The following is a 12,779-nucleotide window of genomic DNA, read 5'->3' as shown; positions in this document are numbered from 1 at the left end:
GACATGACTTGAGCACAGCACAGGCTGCAAAATATGATCAGAGAGAAGCCACACATGGTAAACAGACCACGACGAAGAAAAGTATTCCACAGGCTTCCTCAAACAGCTCTGTTGAGCAGCAAAACCCAAAGAGGCCACATCCTAGCCTGGGCTTTGGCCACATGGCCTCCATTCAGAAAAGAGATTAGACCTCGATTTTAATTCTCCAGTGCCAACAGTCGTCCAAAAACATGACATTTACAGCACCATAAAGTCTTCAAATTGGCACCTCTCGGGTGTACACATCTATGACTCACTGAGGTTTCACATGTTGATCAGCAGCCTATTTGCAAATGCTCCCAAGGAGACTTCAGAGTATGTAAGAATTTCCTAAGGAGGAACTAAGGGAGAAGGCAATATTCATCAACTTTTCTGCCCTGGAAACTATACTACTTAAAGACGGTAACTGAGAATTTATCATCACCGTTCTTTTTTTTTTTTTTTTTTTTTTTTTTTGGCTGCTCCTTGAGGCTTTCCAGAGCTCAGTTCCCTAACCAGGGACTGAACCCAGGCCATGGGTGTTAAAGCATTGAATCCTAACCCTAGACCACCAGGGAACTCCCCATCAATCCCACTCTTTTACAAGGAAATGATCCTGGAGAGTCTCCTGAAAAATCTGAAACTACCACCAATTTACAGTTTCAGAAAAAAGTCGAGGGTAGCATTTCCCAAACCCTTTAAGTTATGGTCCTATTTGTCTCCCCAATCCTCCTTGTTTTAAAGTATCCACTCATTTGCTTACACATGGAGAAGATAACGCATCAAGGGTGCCTCTCTCTTTAATACTTCCTTCTGTAAAGGACTGTTCATTGATACTTTAACAAGGACCCCAGACTGCATCAGGGAGGGCGGGGTGGAGATCTGAGAAGGGGGTGCCTCCAGAGAATGAAGAGGTCTCCCTGATCCTTAATCCTGGGCTCCGATGGGTTGGGAGAAGCCCTTGCCTGAAGCAGGGATATTTACGCAAGTTCGTAGGTTACCGCTTCCTGACCCTTCCCCTCTTCTGCCAGGCTGCTCTGAGTTTCCCACTGCTTCATGACATCGGTAAGCCTATCCCACCCACTGGCTGTGACCACCACTCTGCCAGCTGCCTCAGTCTGCTGTCACCCCTCCTGCAGCTGTGGCCAGAGCAGGGGCGGTGTGGAGCCCCAGGCCGGGTTGGGGGCTAAGGAGCCAGGGTTCTGGCCATCAGTCAGCCTGACTCACAGCAGAAGGCTAAGCATGGCCTGGGTTCACCGTTAACACAGCCTGGAATGCCTTCTGTCCAGGTGCCTCTCTGTTTCAGGCAAATCCTCCTTATTCTCTAGGGCCAGTGTAGATGCTTTCTGCTCTGTTACAGCCTCTGGGATGAACGCTGAGTCAGATATACATCCTTCTCTCTCCTCACCCACACCATTTTCCTTCGATCTTGAATCAGAACTTACTCTATTCTTCCTTTCATGATTAGTTAGGAATCGATATGCTTCTCTTTGGGGGCTTGCCTGGTGGCTCAGGGGTAAAGAAACGACCTCCCAGTGCAGGACATGCAGGTTCAATCCCAGGTCAGGAGGATCCCCTGCAGGAGGGCATGGCAGCCCACTCCAGTATTCTTGCCTGGAGAATCCCATGGACAGAGGAGCCTGGTGGGCTCTGGTCCATGCAATCACGAAGGGTCGGATAGTGACTGAGCACGTGAGTCTCTTTGCTACTGAATTACAAGCTTTTTGAGGCAGGAGCTGTGTCTGCATTCCCTCCCCAGCACTTAGTAGGAGACTGGTATTTACTTAGTACTTTTATTTAGTACCCTTATACGCAGGCGCCAGGCTAGACACTTGACAAACTGAATCCCACTAACTTCATGAGAATCCAAAGAAGGAATATTATGCTCGGTCTAAAGATTAGAAGATGGAGACTTGAAGAGATTAAATTACTGGCCCAAAGTTGCACCACGAACATGCAGCATGGCCAGGACTGACTTGAGTCTAGGTCTTTGCAAACTGCAGAAGGAAGGTTTCCATTCTCCCGAAGCACCCCAGGAGCTTGTCTGCAAGGCCTTAGGGTTTAACTGAACCCACCCACCCTGCTCCTTGTTGTCCTGTCTCCCCGCTTCTAGATGGCTTCCCCCGATTCCTCCTCCCACGAATGTCATGCTTTTCGGCAAAGTCAGGCAATGTGGTCATCTCTCCAAGTTTCTGTCAACCTGGATCATTCACTGTTGAGGAAACGGGAAGTGATTTTTATTGAACGGCCCACATCGGCTGCCTTTCAGCTGAGCTGACTCCTGTCATCTGTGGACATCACCCCTTCCCTCTCAGACAGCATTCCTCTTTCTTCTCTCGCCCTCCTCCAATCCATGCCCAAGTCTAGAGTCATCTTTTTACAGGACTCATCTTTGTAAAAAGATTTGTTATCAGAGTATAGTTGATTTACCGTGTTAGTTTCAGATGTACAGCTGGGTGAATCAGTTACACACACTCACTCTGTCTTAGATTCTATTCCCAGACAAGCTATTACAGAGCATGGCGCAGAGTTCCCCATGCCACACAGCAGGTCCTTATCGGTTCCCTGCTTTATACAGAGTGTGTTAAATGCCTGACCTACGACTTGTTCCGCCCCTGCTTCAGATGCTGCAGGGGCTTCTGGCCACCATTCTCTTCATCCCAGTGCGTCAGGTCCTCATCCAGTCTCAGCTCTCACCCCCTCCCCACGCCCCAGCCCCTCAGCTGGACTAAAGCAGAACACACCCCGTGCCCCCGGTCCTCTGCCCCTACGCATCATTCTCCTTCGGTCTGAACAGCCTCCCTTCTCCACTTGTTCCCTCTAGACAATCCTCCTGTCACCTTTTATTCTTCGTTTTTGTTGTTGTCCACTCAACTCACAACATTGTGTTAGTTTCAAGTATACAGCAAAATGATTCCGTTATATACATATATGTTCTTTTTCAGATTCTTTTCCATGACAGGTTATTAGATACTGAGAAGAGATCCCTGTGCTACACAGTGGGTCCTTGGTGCTTAAATTTTATATATAGTAATCCTAGTGAAGTGAAAGTTGCTCAGCGTGTCTGACTCTTTTGCGACCCCATGGACCATAGCCCGGCAGGCTATAGAAATACATCACGGTACTGTTGAGGGCAACAGAGAGGAACCAAATTAAATTAACTGTTAACTCAACAGCTTACCTATTTGCCCAGGACTGTGCAGGATATGGGGGGCTTCCCTGGTTCGATCCCTGATCGGGAAGATTCCCTGGAGGAGGGAATGGCTCCCCACTCCAGTATTCTAGCCTGGAGAATCCCGTGGACAGAGGAGCCTGGCGGGCTACAGTCCAGGGGGTTACAAAGTGTCAGACACTACTGAGTGACTAACACTTTCACTTTCATGCAGGATATGGGCTTTTGAGAAATGCTCCCTAACCTCCATGTGCTTTGAAAACCTCATTGAAAGGCAATTAAGGGGGACATGGAACCAGGAAAACCAGATCAATAGACATTTTGAGCTCCTCCTACAGGTAAAATAGAAACACTAATTGGTAGTAAACAGACTACACAATGCTGCTGATAAGGGCTAACAGACTTCATAGAGGCTGAAAACGATAGGGAGAGTGACTTGACCTCTGAACGAAGCCTTGCAGGATGTTGGATTAGCCAAGCGAATGAGGCAGGAAAGAAGACAGTGAGTTATGGGTAATTCTGGACCTCCCACATCCAGACCACCCTTGGCAATGACAAAGTCCAAATAATTCTCATAAATTCCTATTGACTAGTCCAGTGACTTCTGTGAGAAACTGGTTACTTTGTAAAATATTGTATTCTGTTGAAGTACAGTTGATTTACAATGTTATGTTAATTCCTACTCTATGGCAAAGTGATTCAGTCATACATAGACACATTGTTTTCCATATTCTTTCCATTATGCTCTATCACAGAATATTAAATATAGTTCCCTGTGCTATGCAGCAGGACCTAGTTGTTTATCCATTCTACATGGAATAGTTTGTATCTGCTAATCCCATCTGCTTATAGCCACATAGTATTATTTTTGCTTATACAGTCAGTTTTCATTTAGAGGTAGGTAACTTCACTTTTACCCTGAGGGGGGTTGCTTTCTGGCATGCCAGCCTTACAGGTAGGATTTTCTGCCAGATATCGCTCCCCTGTGAGGACCCTGAGTTTCGTTTCCAGTCCCCTACACTCTGGGAAGCCATGAAAATTGAATCTGCTGTTTATAAGGTTCTGTAAAAACCCTCAGAGTAGAAATGCCTTCACAATCCTACTCAACCCTACTTCATTCCCACTTTCATGCGTATTTTGGCCTGTTGTGTCAGATTGTTTTAAACTTTTATACAGATTTTTTAAAATATCCAGTTGTTTTAGATAATTTCAGGGGGGAGAGTTGATGCAAATCATTTATCCTTTTGGCGGGGTCAGAACTGATTCCTCCCACACCCCGAGGAATTGGTCCCTTTGATTCATGACCTCTTTTTCCTCATGGGGCATCAGTCTTCAATATCACTTAGAGAAATGGTATAATTTGCAAGGTAGCTGCAGCTACTCCGTACACGGCTCCTTACTTTCACCCATAATTGCCCCCAACAGCTATGCTTTTCTGAGTCTTCATGTCTGCTTTTTATAGTTTGCTTTCCTCTTCCTTCGCTTTCTTTTGCAGCTTTTTTCCTGCTCTCAGAATGACTGTTGTATCTAGCCTCTCGGCTGAAAAATCATGGTTAGCTGAGAAATTACCTGATCAGCCATCATCAAACCATACCTGAAATATCCATACCCATTTCTAAGAGAAGCATCAACAGATGAAGCCATATCCTAATAGGGTAATGATAAGACAGCGCAAGGAAAGGAGGATGTTTAGTCTAAAAATGAGTCAACTTGGAGAGAGGGGGCGACATGACTGTTTTCTTCAAATATTTAAGGCATTATCAGACAGAGGAGACACTGGCCTTACCCTTTAACACTCCAGAAAAGAGAAGCAGAACCAAGAGAGGGAGATGGTGGCAACGTTTCAAGGAGGCAGGTTTCAGCTCCCTAGAAGATAATCTTGAATAGGAAGAATTTCTGAAAGTTGATATTATGTGGACCTTACAAATTAGATGCAGTATCTTGACTAGAAGTACTCTGGGCTAATTGAATAAAACTTTGATCCTTGGATGCTGTTCAGAACAATTAACGGCGGTACCTGCTTCGTAATTTCATCACTGAAATGAGATTCTTGCTTCTGGAGTCTAAGTCACTGCTTCTCTCTCTGGTAGCTATGAATTAGGTGCATCAAGCTGAAGACTTGGCTTCCTAATATATGCAACCTAGACCCTCCCCCCTGGCCTATATCTTGTCAGGTTGAGTTTAGGAAGTGAAGCTGGGCAAATAAGTTGTGTCTGTGGCTATGTTTAACAGATTGAAAGAGGTTCACGCATTAGCCAGGAAGGAAACTGTCTGCTCTTTTTATTTCCTTTGAAAAAGGATTCTTATACTCCTAGATAAAACAATGTGTTATTTTTGTATCTGAAAAGGATGAGCGGACTGGGGAATCAAAGTGGCTTCTTTAAATAATCACAGGTCTTGTTTGGTTTGGACTGCCCAGAAGCACATGTGGAGTGCTCAAAGGGGAAGTGCTAATATTAAAAACAACAGCAACAAAACTGTTACTAACCAGAATAGTTTCTGAAATTAACAGCCCTCCATAGTGAGGGGACTGTTACAATGCATGGGTGGCGCATTTTCATCCGAGGATCTAAAATAAACTCTATTTTATTATTCTAAGTAATAACCACTATATCTATATACATATATGTATGTGTATATATGTTGGGTTGGCCAAAAAATTCATTCAGGTTCTTATACAGCGTCACTGAAAAACCTGAACTTTTGGCCAACCCGATATACATATACACACATTCTTCTAACACATTTAGGCTTTGCTATTGAAATAATAGCAAAGCATAATAGTGGCATTTGTCATCATGCAAGAGAAAACAACTTGTAGAGTAGCTACCATTTTTAACATTTGTTAAAAGCTTATTTATTTTGGGGGCTTATGTCAGGTCTTCTTTGCGGCACGGGGAGCTCAGTAGTTGCTCTGGCAGCATGTGGGATCTTAGTTCCCTGACAAGGAATCAAACCCATGTCCCCGGCCTTGCAAGTTGGATTCTGAACCACTGGACCACCAGGGAAGCCCCTGTAACATTTTTTTGAGGATGACTAATGGATGCAAACAGGTGTGGTTTGTGAATTTTGTGCCACAATAACCCCACAGTGACACATTTCAGGAAAGGACACACACGGCAGGAAGGATACGCTACATTCCTTAACAAAGTCCCAAGTGTAAAGAGAAGGAAAAGCTTGAGCAGACTCGTCTTAGGGACTAGCCTCTCCCCTCTATCCTTCTGCGCCTCCTCCACACAGCTCTCTGCCCTGGCTCTCCTGGCACTAGGAAGGGTGTGATAAACTAATTCACACGGAGATGTTGGTGACTGGTGTCACTCCTCTCCTGGGAGAGAGAGTTGAGCTGGCAGCTCCCCGATTTCACCCTGGAGGGCTAGGGACAGGCTGTGCGTGCCTTTGTACTGAAAGCTAAACAATGACAGAAAGCTGGCCTCGATCGAGAATGCAAGAAACGGTGCTGGAATTCAGTTAGAACATCTCACACTTGTTGACCTTGCAGTGCACCATTTTAAGCACATAATATGCATCAGTCTTCTTCGCTTTTGCAATAATCCAAGGAGGGGTTTTTTTTTTTCTACTTACAAGTGAGAATCTGAGGCCCCAAGAGGGTGAGGACTCTGTCCAGGGTTACAAAGCTGGGAAGTGGCGGTGCTGAGAACTGGATCCCTATTTAACCACTCCGCTTACCTGCCCCTCCATCTGGTGGGGAAGAGGCCCTGTTCTGAAGTCAGGTGTGTCCCTGCCCATTAACCATGCAACCCTGGACAGATGACTTCCCTCCTGGAGCCTCAGTTTGCTCACCTGCAAAATGGGTGTGAATTATGGCATGCCAACCATACAGGGTTGCTGGAAGGATTAACAAATTTAACAGTGCATATGGCATATGATAAAAACTTCTCAAATATATAAGGAGAATGGCAGGCTACAGCCCAGAGGGTCACACAGAGTTGGACACAACTGAAGCAACTTAGCATGCACGCCTTATTTGTTAATATGATAAATTGAATTCCATTTCAGCAAAACTTGCTGTATTATACTTTTTCTAGACTTAGCCAGTAAGTCACACAAATGGTGTTCCAGGCCACAAAATTCCTATTTGACCTAAGGCTTTACCTTACTGTGATTAAAAATGTGTTACAGAACTGAAGCGCAATTTTAAGTATCTTTACCTAAAGTTCCTCTTGAAACGTATTTCAAATTTAATCCAAATACAGTATGTCCATAGCTCACTTCCCAAGTTGGTGTCTGTATACCAAACTCTGTAGTATACATATAAGGCTTCACAATTCGTATGTATACCTAAAAGTAAGTGTGTGTATGTGTGTGCTTAGTTGCTCAGTCATGTCTGACTCTGCGACCCCATGGACTGAAGCCCACCAGGCTCCTCTGTCCATGGGATTCTCCAGGCAAGAATACAGGAGTGGGTTGCCATGCCCTCCTCCAGGGGATCTTCCTGACCCAGGGGTCGAACCTACATCTCCTGCTTCTCCTGCATTGGCAGGCGGATTCTTTTGTGTTGTGCTACCAGGGAAGCCCTCATAATCAGCATGACAGTCAGTCTAAATGTAACTGGATTCCTGGTTACTGGATTTTAGGTTAAAGGAGCTGTAACCTGGCTTGATTGACTCCCATGGGCAGCCAGGTTCAGGTGTATTGATTGATTTTCTTTTTATCCATATATAAACATTTACTGAGTCTTTCACTAGGCCAGTGCTTGAGATGCAGAGTGAACAAGAAACACACCCTTCTCTTGATGTCCCAGTAGCATGATGGGCAATAAACCTACATGAATGGTCCCCTCAAAACAACACCAGAACCAGAGAATAACTCCTAAGCCATGCTGAGTGTTAGGCCAGTTTCTCAGGGAAAGTAACTCAGTGGTTTACGGAAAATGGTCAGTACCTGGGTCAAAGTCTGATTAGTTTTAGAAGGAAAAGCAAATTGTGTTTTACGTAATATGTTTGGATGAAAAAAAAAAACTATGTTGCACTTGAAGTACAAAGAGTAATAAGAGGAGGACTTCCCTGGTGGTCCAGTGGTTAGGACTCTGTGCGCACAACACAGGGGGCATGGATTCGATCCCTGGTCAGGGAAGTAACGTTCTGCATGCTGCAGGTGTGTGTGTGTGTCAGTCTTCCGATCGTGTTCGACCCTTTGTGACCCCATGGACTGCAGCCCACCAGGCTCCTCTGTCCATGGAATTCTCAAAGCAAGAATACTGGAGTGGGGAGCCATTCTCTTCTCCAGGGAATCTTCTCCACCTCGGGATCAAACCCGTGTCTCCTGCACGGCAGGTGGATTCTTTACCGTCTGAGCTACCAGGGAAGTCGGCATGCCATGTAGCGTGGCCAAAAATAAAATAGAAAATAAATAAAAACAAAAAGTAATAAGAGGATTTTTTTAAAGGAAAAGAGAGTGAAGCCTCCAAAATAACACCTAGTTTTATCCATCTCTCCTGTGAGGTGGGGTGCTGTTGGCACGTCCACACTTTGGGGATGGGGCTGGCGCACAGAGCCCCCGGCACTCACAGCTGTGTGCAGGGTCAGGGAAGGACTTCCTTCTCTGCAGTCAAGGCAGGCCTGGGGCTGGGGCCCTGGCCTCTTGCTGGGGAGTTGCCCTCACTTCTTGGGAGGTACCACCCGGCTACACCGCAGGAGCTGAGCTACCCGGTTCTGCTGCCCGTTCACTCAGGTGGTCTGGGGCCACAAAGAGCCACATGTCCCGGCCGGAATGATGCTGCCACGTCACACAGCCTGGGTCCCATGCAGACAGCGCTGCCCACCACCATCAGAAAGGTTCAGGGCAGGATGGCAGGACACAGTCAAGCTCTGCAGACTCTAGACAAGACATGCCACCTTCCGAACCCAGCCCTTCCCCCGCCTGCCCTTCCTACCCCGGCAGGGATGGGCCGAAGCCCGGGAGGGAAACTGACATGGTACATTCTGGGCAGCCCGGTCCACAATCTGAAATAAGAGGTACAAATACCTGACCTCTTTGAATCAGCCACCTTCTTGTCATCACCCCATATAAAAACAGCCTCATGCCACGTCCACGTGGCATTCACACCCATCAGACAGGAGGCACAGCCCTGAGATCCAGCGCTAAGTCCCATTATTGTCAAATCCACCCATGTTCCCCCGCCTCCTAAGCCCGCCATGTACAGCTGGGCTGTTTCATGCACCAAGTTCATCAGCTGACACCAGCGAGGTGAAGCTGGGTCCAAGGCAGGCCAGTGTGTGGATGTCTGACCCCTGAAAACACAGCCAACAGTGAATGAGAAGAGATGCTGCTGACTTAAGTCAACCTACAGCGGATGATCCTCATGGTTACCTTCTGAGCGAAGATGAAAATCAAGTTACCGGATGAGACAAAGGCTGAGCCTGGATACTAGGTCTCACAAAATGAGTTCAGTTTTCAAAAAACAGTAACAGAGTATTAAACAGATCTTTCCCTTCTAACCAGTGTTCATCGAAGATGTTTTTAATGAGCTGATTCCTTAAATGCCTAAGTGCACCCGGACACATTGAGTCCCACTGCAAGGAATCTGCCTGAGTAAGGACTGTGGGATTACTTCGGGGGTCAACTTCCTGCCCCTGGGAATGCAGTGGGAAAGTTCCCACCGTGGGCGGGGTCTCTCGGGGTCAGTCCTTGCAGAGACTGTACGCAGACCATGCTCAGTCCCAGATGTTCTCGGCTCCTCCAGCAGCCAAAGGCCACTGTGTCCCCAGCAGCTCCCAGTCTGGTTTTTGGTTTCATAAAACATATCTGCAGCATAAGCAAGACACGTGTGTGTGTGTGTGTGTGTGTGTGTGTGTGTGTGTGTGTGTGTGTGTGTGTGTGTGTGTGTGTGTGTGTGTGTGTGTGTGTGTGTGTGTGTGTGTGTGTGTGTGTGTGTGTGTGTGTGTGTGTGTGTGAATACTGAGAGGAAACATTAAATCTCTCACCTCAGGGGCTCATACATGCTCAGTTGCTCAGTCATGTCCGACTCTTTGTGACCTCCTGGACTGCAGCCCACCAGACTCCTCTGTCCATGGGATTCTCCAGGCAAGAATACTGGAGTGGGTTGCCATTCCCTCCTCTAGGAGATCTTCCCGACTCGGGGATTGAACCTGCGTCTCTGCATCTCTGGCACTGCAGGTGGATTCTTTACCATTAGTGCCACCTGGGAAACCCAAGGAAACCCAAACTCATTAACTGGCACTTATTGTCTTCCCATCGAGAGGAACCATACTGAGAGAAGAGGGGGGTCATGCCTGGAAATTTCTCAGTTGATCTCATGAGATTCAGGGAAGAATAACCAGAGCAGCAAATGAAGCCAAGTCCACTCATTCATTCAACCAGCACTTTCAGGATGCCTGCCTGCGCATGCCAGGCACTGCCCTCTGCACCAGAGGCATCACTGTGAACCAGAGAACCACCTGCTGCTGCTTCACCCAGAGCTCTGAACACACCTGTCCATTCATACCTGAACACCAGACCATGAGCTCCTTTCTGTGTCCCTTCATTTATCACCACATTCCAGCCCCCCCAGAGCAGAGCCTGGCACTTGGGTGATGTTCTATATGCTTATTGGGTGAATATACAAGAATGGGAATTTGGCCTGAACCCTTTGAAAGTTTCATGAAACTATCTAGAGACAAATCAAAGTATGACTTAATCCACTCAATTGGTGAGTAAGTTGTGACCTCACCCCTAGGAAGTTGATTTCCTGTTAGAGAAACAGTGAGGGCAGAAGCACAGGGTTGGAAGGGCTGGTCTATTTATGAAACTCTAAGTATTTGGATGTAGAGCATGTGGGGGGATGGTTGGGCAGCAGGGGATGAGGCTGAAGGAACAGGTGAGGTTGGGCAGACAGGATATAAGAGCTTGGGTTTCTCTCCTGACAGTGCTGGGGGTAGGCAGCAATGATGGAATTTAAGGAGCTCCATCACTTTGTTGACAAAGGTCCATACAGTCAAAGCTGTGGTTTTTCCAGTAGTCATGTACAGATGTTAAGAGTTGGACCATAAAGAAGGCTGAGCACTCAAGAATTAATATTTTCAAAATGTGGTATTGGAGAAGACTCTTGAGAGTCCCTTAGACAGCAAGGAGTCCAAGCCAGTCAATGCTAAAGGAAATCAGTCCTGAATATTCATTGGAAGGACTGATGCTGAAGCTCCAATATTTTGGCCACCTGAAGCGAAGAAGTGACTCACTGGAAAAAAACCTTGATGCTGGGAAAGACTGAGGGCAGGAGAAGGGGGCGGCTGAGGATGAGATGGTTGGGTGATATCACCAACTCAATGGACATGATTTTGAGCAAACTCTGGGAGATGATGAAGGACAGGGAAGCCTGGCATGCTGCAGTCCATAGGGTTGCAAAGAGTCAGACATGACTGAACAACAGGATGGAATCTCTGATTTGGCAAGATCGTGTGGGCTCGACTAGGGGCTCCAGGCTGGCTAGGAAGCTGCTGCGGTCATTCAAGGGGACTGCAGGGGCCTTGACTTAGGTGGTGATCCTGCGGTAGGACAGGAGGAGAGGATTTCATGAGCCACGGAAGGAGAATGAACAGGAACTGGGGGTGAGCTGAAAAGAGGAAATGCCAGAGTCCCCTCCGGATGGGAAGACACACTGTGGCGGGGACTGTGGCCCACAGGGACTGTTTGTACGTGGTGACTGAATGGAGAAGAGGAAAGAGGCTCCCATTTTTAGCTTGTGTACTTGCTCCTGTTCCGGGCAGAGAAGCTGCACTGGCTCCAGCTGCCCGAGGCCCTGAGTTGAGAGCACAGGGATGCTCAGAATTCTTGCCCTGCTCTTGCCCCACCTCCATGTCCCAGTTCTGGGTCATCACACACACCTTCCCCTGCCTACAGTGCCTTCCCCTGCCTTCACCCCTGCAGGTCAAGATCCATTTCAAGCGTCACCTCTCCCTCAGCCTCCAAACTCTCTGCACCTCATTTCTTTCCATTTGCCTTAAGCCTCCTGGTTGGGTTGTAAGTGAGCTCCTGGTAGCGACAGCTTTCCCTGAGTTACCCACCTGTCTCCTTGCCTGGAGTCGGATTCAATACATCTTCACTGAGTTAAAACAAAGAGCCCAGGGACTTCCCTGGTGGTCCAGTGGCTCAGACTCTGTGCTCAAAAAATGCAGGGGCCCCTGGTTTGATCCCTGGTCAGGGAACAAGATCCCACACACCTCAAGAAAGATCAAAGGTCCCGGATGCTGCAACTAAAACCCGGCACAGTCAAATAAATAAGTTAAACCAAGAGCCTCCCTGCCAAGATGAAGCCCTTATGCATGAAATGGGGATATTCTTGCTCCCGTGCTTCATAGACAGGTGTGAGGACTTGACGCATAGTAAGTGCTCAATAAAAAAATACCATCGTCCACATCACCATTTCTTGGGGGCTGGGGAGGGGGGTGCGGTGCAGGGCAGGAGGTGCCATGGAACACAGCATGCAGGACTTTAGTTCCCCAGCCAGGGATCGAACCACTGCCTGCCAGGAAATTGCCTCTCCATTTCTAAAGGGAGCAAGTTTCACTTGATCTTGGCCTCACTTGATACTGAGTCTCTGTCTCCCTTTAATGGGCTTCCCTCCTAGTTCAGT

The 12,779-nt window shown here is 47.2% G+C and overlaps 1 protein-coding gene across 1 annotated transcript in view; it reads left to right on the top strand.

Annotated features, from left to right (window-relative positions):
* FLT1 (fms related tyrosine kinase 1) overlaps nt 1–12,779 on the top strand; it is a 207,481-nt gene that overhangs the window by 147,599 nt on the left and 47,103 nt on the right. The gene's annotated exons all lie outside the window — the stretch shown is intronic.

This window comes from Capra hircus, chromosome 12 (genome assembly GCF_001704415.2).
Source record: "Capra hircus breed San Clemente chromosome 12, ASM170441v1, whole genome shotgun sequence".
NCBI classification, from domain to species: domain Eukaryota; kingdom Metazoa; phylum Chordata; class Mammalia; order Artiodactyla; family Bovidae; genus Capra; species Capra hircus.
The sequence above is the reverse complement of the archived record's forward strand: the minus strand, read 5'-3'. Positions and strand labels throughout refer to the sequence as shown.